General features: G+C 44.5%; 1 long non-coding RNA gene across 1 annotated transcript; it reads right to left on the reverse strand.

The window, feature by feature from the left end:
* Nucleotides 1-4476: 4476 nt before the first annotated feature.
* Nucleotides 4477-8570, reverse strand: LOC144135230 (uncharacterized). The gene is made up of 3 exons (XR_013315411.1): nucleotides 8200-8570; nucleotides 7355-7448; nucleotides 4477-6096 (listed from the first exon to the last, which is right to left on the reverse strand). It is a non-coding gene; the product is annotated as an uncharacterized LOC144135230 (long non-coding RNA).
* Nucleotides 8571-9514: the final 944 nt, after the last annotated feature.

Raw genomic sequence — 9514 nt, forward strand, 5'->3', positions numbered from 1 at the left:
TAATAATAATAATAATAATAATTGGTTTTTGGTGAAAGGGAATGGCGCAGTATCTGTCTCATATATCGGCGGACACCTGAACCGCGCCGGAAGGGAAGGGATAAAGGAGGGAGTGAAAGAAAAAAAAGGAAGAGAGAGGTGCCGTAGTGGAGGGCCCCGGAATAATTTCGACCACCCGGGGATCTTTAACGTGCACTAACATCGCACAGCAAGCACACAGGCACCTTAGCGTTTTGCCTCCGAAATTGACTTTTACGCGCCAAAGCGCTGTGAGGCACGCCACGGAATGAATACCTCTTGTTTAATTTCTACTGAATCAGTAAACGGGGGTTTCGGGCTTAAGAGCCTAATAACGGCAGAAACTTTGTCTTTTTTCCAGTTTATTTTGGCACAGCCATGAGCTAAGCTCAGCCAGGAATTAGAAAATTTCGAGTTTCTTTAGATTTTCATCATGAAACAACACGTTGGTATCGTCGCCATATAATGTTATATTATTACTTGAAGGAATGCTAATTATGTCTTAATGTAAATAATATAAAGCAAAGGTCCTAGTATAGATCACTGTGGCATTCCATATTTTAGAACGCTATTCGCGGATTGTACAGCGTGTAATGTGGTATATTGCAGTGCTTGACTGAAGATAGCTACGGATTACATGGTTTGCAATACCCCTTATTCCATATAATTCAAGTTTACGCAATAAAATATCGTGTCTCCTATCGTCAAATGATTTTCGAAAGTCTAAAAAAATTCCTCAAGTAAAAAGCTTGCTCTCATTGTTGTTAACTCTGCTGCTTTTAACCCGTAGAAATGCGGATTCTGCTGACTAGCGTTTTTGGCATCCATATAGACAGTTAGTTGGTCATTACGTGCTATGATGAAAGAAAACCATTCAAAGGGGTGTATGTAGCACGCTCTGCGAGTTTTTTTTTTAAAAAGCTGAAAAACCGAAATATGCATGTAACTGCTTAGATTACTATATTGTCATCAAGCCGTTTGTTTCATACATGCCAGTCTCATTGCATGAAGTACAAGTCGAGTTTTTAACCATGTAATTGTATGCAGTGTGTTAGTTGTGCGTTACAAACCGCCCGTCGCCGACAAAGGGGATCCCTGCAAAGAACACCTGAATCACGTGACCGCTGATGGGACTCCACGCGACCACACATTATCAAAAGCGTCCGCAGCCCAGCCTAAATATATATCCTCAAGGCCTGGTACATCTGACAACCATTTTCCTTGGGTAGCAGATTTAGCGCAGGAGTTTTCGATTGCGATAGATTACTTTGTTTGGGAGAAAGTCCCTCGTGCGACCATTGCCAAAAAAAGAACCGAATCTATATTCGCGAATGCCCTTATAGCTGCTATGACAGCAAATAAAAATATTTTCATGGCTGTGATCAATTGGTTCCAACTGCGATGCTGTCAATGTCTTTTTAGTTACAGCAGGGAGCTGACGGGCTAGTTTTGGCTCCAATGTGGCAACACAGCGCTAAGAGCAATTATACATAGAGAAGAAACCACAGACAAGCGCTGACTACCAATCGAAATTTTATTTTGTGACGAGAAGCAAATATTCACTCAAAAAAGGAGCTGGTACTGTCCACAGAATATTGCACGATCACCTCATTTCAACAGAGCCACATCACAAAATAAAACATCACAAGCATAAAGGGCAGCTCTAGAGGTTGATCAAGGTTGCCATAATCTAATGAAAACATGTGCTTTTTTTTCTGACGCTAATTGGTTTTAAAGATCTCGATTTCCGTGGCTTCCAGTTCAGTTTATTTGTACTAGGAACACTGCGTATTAGAAGTCACAATACATCCCCGGGCCCCCACCCCTCAAGTGAATACCCGCCCTGCGTTTAAGCAACAAAATTTCGAGCCCTGTATTAAATTGTCTCAGACATTTTCTGAATAGCTGACTGACTGACTGACTAACCGACGGACCGACCGACCGACCGACCGACCGACCAACCGACCGACCGACCGACCGACCGACCGACCGACCGACCGACTGACTGACTGACTGACTTATTACTTTTATTGACGTGAATGGTCCAACAAAAGGGCCAACAAAACGTTAATAATTACAGCGTTTGTTACGGAAAAGCCAGTTCGTATTTTCATGGCTAAGGTTTACGTGACTAAAATCAAAACACCAACGACGCGCCGCGACATAAGGAAAGTGGCATGCCCATGCGCGCCCAGAAATTCCAGCCCTTTTCCAGCTTGTCCTCCGACATAAAGTTTCAGTTCGCAGTGAGCGCCAGTCTGCGGTTTCTTCCCTATGGCGTCGAAGTTTCTCACGTTAAACTGATGTGAAATACGCCTCAACGGAATTCTCAGCGCTTAGGGAAGATGTGCGAGAGGGCGGAAGGAGAAAACGACAAGCTTTGATTCGAACAGCACATCAACCAAAGCAACAAGAAGCCCCCCCCCCCCCCCCCTTCCTCACAAAGAAAAAACAGAATAAGAGGGCTAGCGGTTTGATTGTAAAACATTTTATTCGCCGGGAAGAGCTTGGCAAGAGGTCGCGTTAAGTGGTCGAGAGTACATAGCCCTCGACGACTTTGTCAGCCCACTCCACCGCCAAAACTTGCGTTCTGGGGTCAGAGCTAGCCAGCACGGTCTCCCACCGCTCGAGAGAAGGAGCTGTAACTAGATCACCCGGAGGTGGCTCTATTTTGCAGTCCCACAGGATGTGATCGTAGGTAGCACGTTGGCCACAGTGTTTGCAGTTTGGGTTGTAAAGATCTGGATAAATGTGCGCGAGGAGTGATGGGGTGCGTATCGATCTCGTCTGTAGACGACGCCACGTAACCTCTTGTTCTTTAGTAAGTCTTTTGTCTGGAGGGGGGAAAATTCTCCTCTCTAGTTTAAAATGATTGGTGAGATCATGATATGTGATCATTGAGTCCTTCGTGAAATTCAGGGAGCCAGACTCATCCACTGCCCGGTCGACGAAACCTCGGACTTTATTGTGGGCTGCCTCGTTCCCCGGATTCCCCGAATGGGCTGGGACCCATATCAATTCGGAATAATTTGGTGAGAATTTGGTTAGCGGGTGGACACGTGCTTTGCCCGTTTATATTTCCCGCGTTCCCGCTCGCCTAAGCGCCCGCAGCCCCATCTGCCGTGCACTCGCGCATCGAAAGCTTCTTAGTGAAAGCTTATTGAACTAGGTGGCCCTAGTAGACTGCTCTAGCTAGGGAGCCTACATGCCGCCTGGCTTAGGGTGGTGACATCTCTCCCAGTGTTGCCGAAAACGGCCGCTAAACATGACGGGCAGCCATGTTGTTCCCCTTGAAGAGAGCATCCCCGGCTTTCAGTGGCGTGGTCGCAGGGGCGATCTACAACATTAGTTTATATTCTAGTTTATCGGCGTTTCTTTCGAAGTTAGTACCAACAGATGACGCCGTTCCGACGACATAGAGCAGTTCTCAGCGACGGTGCATTACACTCCGAACGGGTCTCTCCTCTGCGCGCGTCATCACGCCAAAAGGCAGCGCTTATCAATTACGTAAAAAGGGTTCCTCCTCACGATGAGCACTAACCGAGCTTAGGTGTTGGGCGTTCAGAATTTAATGTTATGACGGTAATCACAAGATTACGCAGGCCCACTTTTTAATGCTTATCAATTACTTGGTTCATGCGCGGCCTGTACAGAATGTGGCCGTAGTGGCTGTGTAGCTTATGTCGGGCATAATCGCCGCAAGTGTTCTATCGTTGGATAGCTTATGTCGAGTATAATTGCACCGGACTAATTGTAGGTCTCAATTAATTACCGGTAATTAGTTAATTGGAATGTAATTGAAATTTACTCTACATCACTAAGTCGCTGGATAGCTGATGTTGAGTACAATTGCACTGAACTAATCTTGTCTTACCGACCATTAATTAGATAACCGTGATTAAAAATCAATCGTTATGCTCCATCATCAAGCTATATATCGTTGGATAGCTTATGTCGAGTATAATTCCACCGGAGTAATCGCAGGTCTTAATTACCATTAATTGGTTATTTGATTTAAAATTGAACCTAATGCTATAGCATCGTCATATATCGTTGAAAGGTCTCGATGAGTAGAATCGAAAATGGAACGGTAAACCGAGCTAACGCTGGTCTATGTAGGTTCAAAATAAAACCACGCAACAGAAGCAAAACAGTAGCACCTAATGCTTATGCATTCCCAGCACGGGAAGAGACTTAAGTGCCCCAGTAGTTCTATTACCGACATCACAATGGCATTTGCGTGTGCAATGTACCATTAGTTTGTGCATTTTGCTCTTGTGTGAGCAATTACACATGCTCTACGCAATGAGCTATGCAACCCCATACTAGCACACTGTAGCTTCAGCAAAAGGTATAAACATACTTAAAAAAATTTAGGGAATCTTGAGGCTGATGTTAACAAATTAAAATCGAGTGTTGTAAGCGTCTTAGTTTTGTACAGATTGCCATTGAGTTAACATTAAAGCAGTGCTTCATTTCACATTGCCTACCATTTTTCCACGTGTGCTGTGAAACTAACTTACACAGGGTGTTCAGTAGGAGGCTAAAATGTTCAGAGTGTAACATGAGACTTGCTGGAATGGAATCAGAGAAAGAGGAGCAATACAAACAATGGGACAAGTGAGAAAACCTAAAATCAAGAAACCAAATGACATTTTCAGACGCCTTCGTGTAAACATTCAAGAAGCTTCTTTTATTGCCGACACACTTCTGGCAACTGTCAATTAAAGGGGAGGTGCTCATATTCTTTCTCAAGCAAACTGACAGAATATATAAGCATCCGCAGCCAGCTAAAGTGCATATGAAATTACATTCTTCCATTATCAGCATCTGTGAAACCAGTGAAATTTTTGTACACATATCAGTCACTCCTGTAAAACATATCTGGTGCGCACACTTATGGTGTAATTGCAAACAGGCTTATTATTTTTAAACATTGACCGAAGTAAAGCAGCTTCGTTGCTCAATGAACACTTCTACATAAAACAAAATATACTGATAGCCATGAACAAATTGCATGAGTGCCGTACAGAGGACACAACAAATGGGCTAAATTAGCAGGACTAGTAATGCAAACAACCCAAATGATAATGAGAAACACCACGGCAACTCTGTGGGAGCGTATGTTTTACAGCCCCTAAATAATGCAAGGCATGGTAGTGATGCTCCAGCCACAAAAATAAGACTGTTACGCACTTCACAAAAGACTTGAAACAGTGGTTTACACATTTGCATCTAGTTCCAACACTTGCTCCTAAAAACTTCACCTTTGATGAACACACTAGTGGCACGCACTGTAAATCAGTTTGCTATTTCCAAATGCTGACTGAAGCAAAACAGCTTCATTGGTTAGTGCACACAATTTGCAAGCAACAGCTTGCTACAGAGAGGTGACATAAAAATATGCTGAAAGACGTGAACAATTTACAGGCGAGCAAAGTACACACGACATACACAGTGAAAGTGTCAGAGTGCTATATTCGGGTACAACCCAAGGAAGTAGTGGCAGATGCCCCCCGACCGTTTCCCTCCAGCCAATAGCGGTGACCGATTTTCATGACAACGCGGTCAATCCGATTAAGCCACGGTTAACTGCCGTTCACCTGCCACTCCCAGCGATGCAACTTCCCAGCATTTCTTTACTTGATCGCTCATTACTATGCTGTGACCTTTGAGCGCTTAAGGATTCGGCCTCCATGGGTGAAGCTGCGGGCAGAGGAAGTCGACTTGCATCAGTGGAATCTTCCCCACTGGCTTTATCTGTTCTCAGAAAGGAATGGGCAACGCTGTCTGCATAGATAACAGTGTCGACAGCTTTGGGCGGCAGCAAGGTGGTTGTTAAAGGTAGATCATACCCTGGTACCTGAGCACATTGTAGTGGACTGACAGTGTCCTGGGAACTCATGCTGTCACTCACAGCCGAGTCTTGTGTTTGTTCGGCTGTTGATGCGAAGACAGGCTCTAGAGCAGCACTACCACATGGTTCATTTCCAGTGGGGTCAAGTACTGGGCTTTGCGTTGGCGTGGCCGGACGAAAGCAAGACCGCTTCTTCGGAGGCTTCCGGTGTTTCGGGATGGCTGAAATAAAAAATTCAGTCAATAGGGTAGCACTACACTCAAGAACTGCAGAAATTCTGCATTTACAGAAGAGCAACCTAGTACCTGCATAAAACTTCCAAATAAACTTCAGGAGTAGTAATATCAGTTGGGTTTTAAGATCCCAAAGCTGTACTGGGGGCTTTAGATTTCTTACCGCCAGTGCATATTTAACAGCGTCGGAAAGCATGCTACGACTGGCAATGATTCAGTCGTGCAAAATTGTGCTCAACAGCAGGTTGTGTTAGCAGCTGAGGTACCATTGATGCAACTAGAATTACTAATCGTCCTGAATTTTGCCATTTTAGCTTCTGTGCCAGGTGACATAGAACAAATGAGAAAGCACAGAATGCAGTCTGCTACAGGATATTTGTTTGATTCTAGACGCCCCCTTTCTCGCAGGCGTCGGGTGAATTATAAAGAAAAAACGATGCTTTACAAAGTATAAACACACTATAGGTGGCCTTGTGCTCTTTGAATACAAGGCTATATCTGTGTGTTACGTTTTGGATCTTAGTATCATATATATATGAGTGCATGTAATGTGTAGAGAAGATAAACAGTAGTCCCTTAGAGAAGCAGTGGGTGTTCAAGAAAAGCAAATATAGTAGGGGTAGGCAGAGAGTTAGGTGGCAAAAGTTTTGTTTAGTGCCATACTTTATACCTTTATGGCTTACACGGAAGATTTCAATTGTCATTCATTTTTTTTTTCAATCTACAGTGAAAAATGAGCCAGAGGTAATGCAGAAGCCGTTAAAACATGGCTTAAGGTGATTTTATGTTTGAAGGTGCTGTTCTAATGCATGATCCTACAATAACGTGCAATATACATATTTTTTTATGCCCGCGATTTAGTTTTACAAGAAATGAATTGCATGGATCCCAACAAATTTCTAGCTAAGGATCTAGATGCTGATGCAAACATGCGCTGTAGGAATGCTTGGATATAAAAGCCATATCAATAGACCAAGAAGTTTGTGTGGATAATGTGGCCACAGATGGCACAGGAACCGGTTAAAGGGAAGTCAGTAGGATAGGCTTCGTCCTGCTATGGACCTTGAAATGCTGATGGTGATGAACCTTTCTTTGCAGCCTTCTAAAAGCAGATGAGCGCACATTTTTGAGCTTGCACAAAGCAACCACAGCACTACCGTATACGTGTAGACAAATTTCTTTGCAAACATTTCATATGAATGAGGCAGAGTTGTATTTAAGAGATGGATCAAAATTAGAAGCTTACCTCGATAAGTAAAAAGTGTGGGAACCGCATCTGGCCTTAGCTTCTTTAAGCCATCCTGTCTGTTTTGCTCGAAACTTGTTTCTTCAAAATGTGCCTGAAATGAATGGCAGCAAGTACTTCATAAGCATCAAGAAGTATATTCATACCTGCACATAACTGTGACAAATGCTGCAAACCGGAACATGACTAGCGTTACAACTACAGAGCTGTTTCTACCTGCTGTAATGTTTTCACATGCAGTCTTTTACCAGGCTATAGTGTCAAGCTAAAAAAACTGGATAAGGGCTTCCTAAAGGCTTCATATGCATGCCAGTAACCGGGCATATACAAAATGTGTTCTTTTAGTCTGATCTTGGGTTTCCAATCTTTTTCTACCGAATAGCGTCGTACAGCAGAACGGTGCCTAGATAACCAGACCTGACTGAAAATAAGTTCTCCGACCACAGCGCTCACGAAACAGCGAACGCGTACAATGTCAGAGAGATGTAGAAATTTATTTTCACTACCTCAGTCATGTTCTCTGACATGAGTCTTGGCGCATGTATTACAGCGCAAACAAGGAAGCGGGCGCCAATATATCGTGAGTGCACTCGCGTGAGAATTACAGTCAGCGAGGGCGAGTGCGAACCGTTGCTTCTCGCCCTTGGTGCTCGAGACACGCCGCCAGCGCATCTAAAAACTAACGAGAAGATTGCACCCACGCCCGCAATGCGTAGCCTGTTATCAAACCCACGCCGCGCACGCCGTTCGAGGCGGCCGTGGTTTAATTATCGTAAACGTGAAGCACAGTACACCAAACATGGCAAGCGAGCAGGTAACAAAAGAGAAAAAGGTACGGTACTCACAGAACATATGCGAGAAGCAGCAGTGGGTTCCCAGCAGTCTCGCTTTACTTGTGCCAGCCAACGTTTTCTTCGGTTGGAGTCAGCCGGGAAACGAAACATCCGTGTGCCCTTCCTGCAGTGGTTCGAGCACTGCGGAACGCAACACCCGGGCATTGCTGCTGCGTAAGCTTCCTGGCGCACTTAGTGCAACAACCGACAACATATGACTGTCCCACTCAACGATGAACGGCGATGAAGACGCAACTGCTGCAGCAGCTAATGCGCGCCTATGCACGGCGGGGAACAAGATGGCGCGGCGTCTTCCCGTAACCATGACAACACACGCGCTGGCAACATGGGTCTTAGCGGGAGGCGGCATGTGCTGTGTCAAAGGAAGTCACCACCCTAAGCCGGGAGGGGGCGCGACATGTAGGCTCCCTAGCTCTAGCTAGAAGGGGAGGAAGCAATAAAACACATAGGAACAAAGATGACAGAAAAATTTACAGAAAGGAATGTTGTACATTATCTATCGAAGGAGGATAGACCGGTTACAGCAATAGCTTCACTTGAGCAAGGAGAGTGGGAAAGGGCAAAGAAGAAGGTTCCTAGTGGCATATCAACAGGACCAGATGGTATCCAGATTATGTTGATAAAGAAGCTAGGACCAAAATCCTAGAAAACATTAATGCAGGTAGTGAACAAAATGATAGTGGATGAGAAAGTCCCCGATGAGTGGCGATTAAGTAGAATGAACATGATATATAAGGGAAAGGGGGACAAAGCAGACGTAACTAACTATCGTCCCATAGCAGTGACATCTGTGGTTTACAGGGTGGTGATGCAGATTATAAAGAATATTCTGCAGGCTTGGGTGGAGAACGAGGGGGTGTTAGAGGAACTACAGAATGGGTTCCGGAAACAAAGGAGGTTGGAGGACAATCTATTTTCATTGACACAGTGTATAGAAATTGCGGAAAAGGAACACAGGCCCTTATGGCTAGCATTTCTGGATATTAGGGGAGCCTATGACAACGTTACTCAGGAGCACTTGTGGGACATACTGGGCAGATTGGATGTGGAAAATGGAGTAATTAATCTTTTAAACGATATATATAGAGGTAACAGAGTGCTCATAAAATGGGAAAAAATGTATCAGATTCTGTAGAGATACAGAGGGGGCTTAGGCAAGGATGTCCTCTGTCCCCTTTGTTGTTCATGTTGTACCTGCAAGGGTTGAAGACCAAGCTAGAAGGGAGCGTACTAGGCTTCAACCTATCTTTTTTCAAGCAAGGGGAATGGTTTAAAGATTCATTACCGGGACTAATATACGCGGACG

This window comes from Amblyomma americanum, chromosome 5 (genome assembly GCF_052857255.1).
Source record: "Amblyomma americanum isolate KBUSLIRL-KWMA chromosome 5, ASM5285725v1, whole genome shotgun sequence".
In the NCBI taxonomy this organism is placed as follows: domain Eukaryota; kingdom Metazoa; phylum Arthropoda; class Arachnida; order Ixodida; family Ixodidae; genus Amblyomma; species Amblyomma americanum.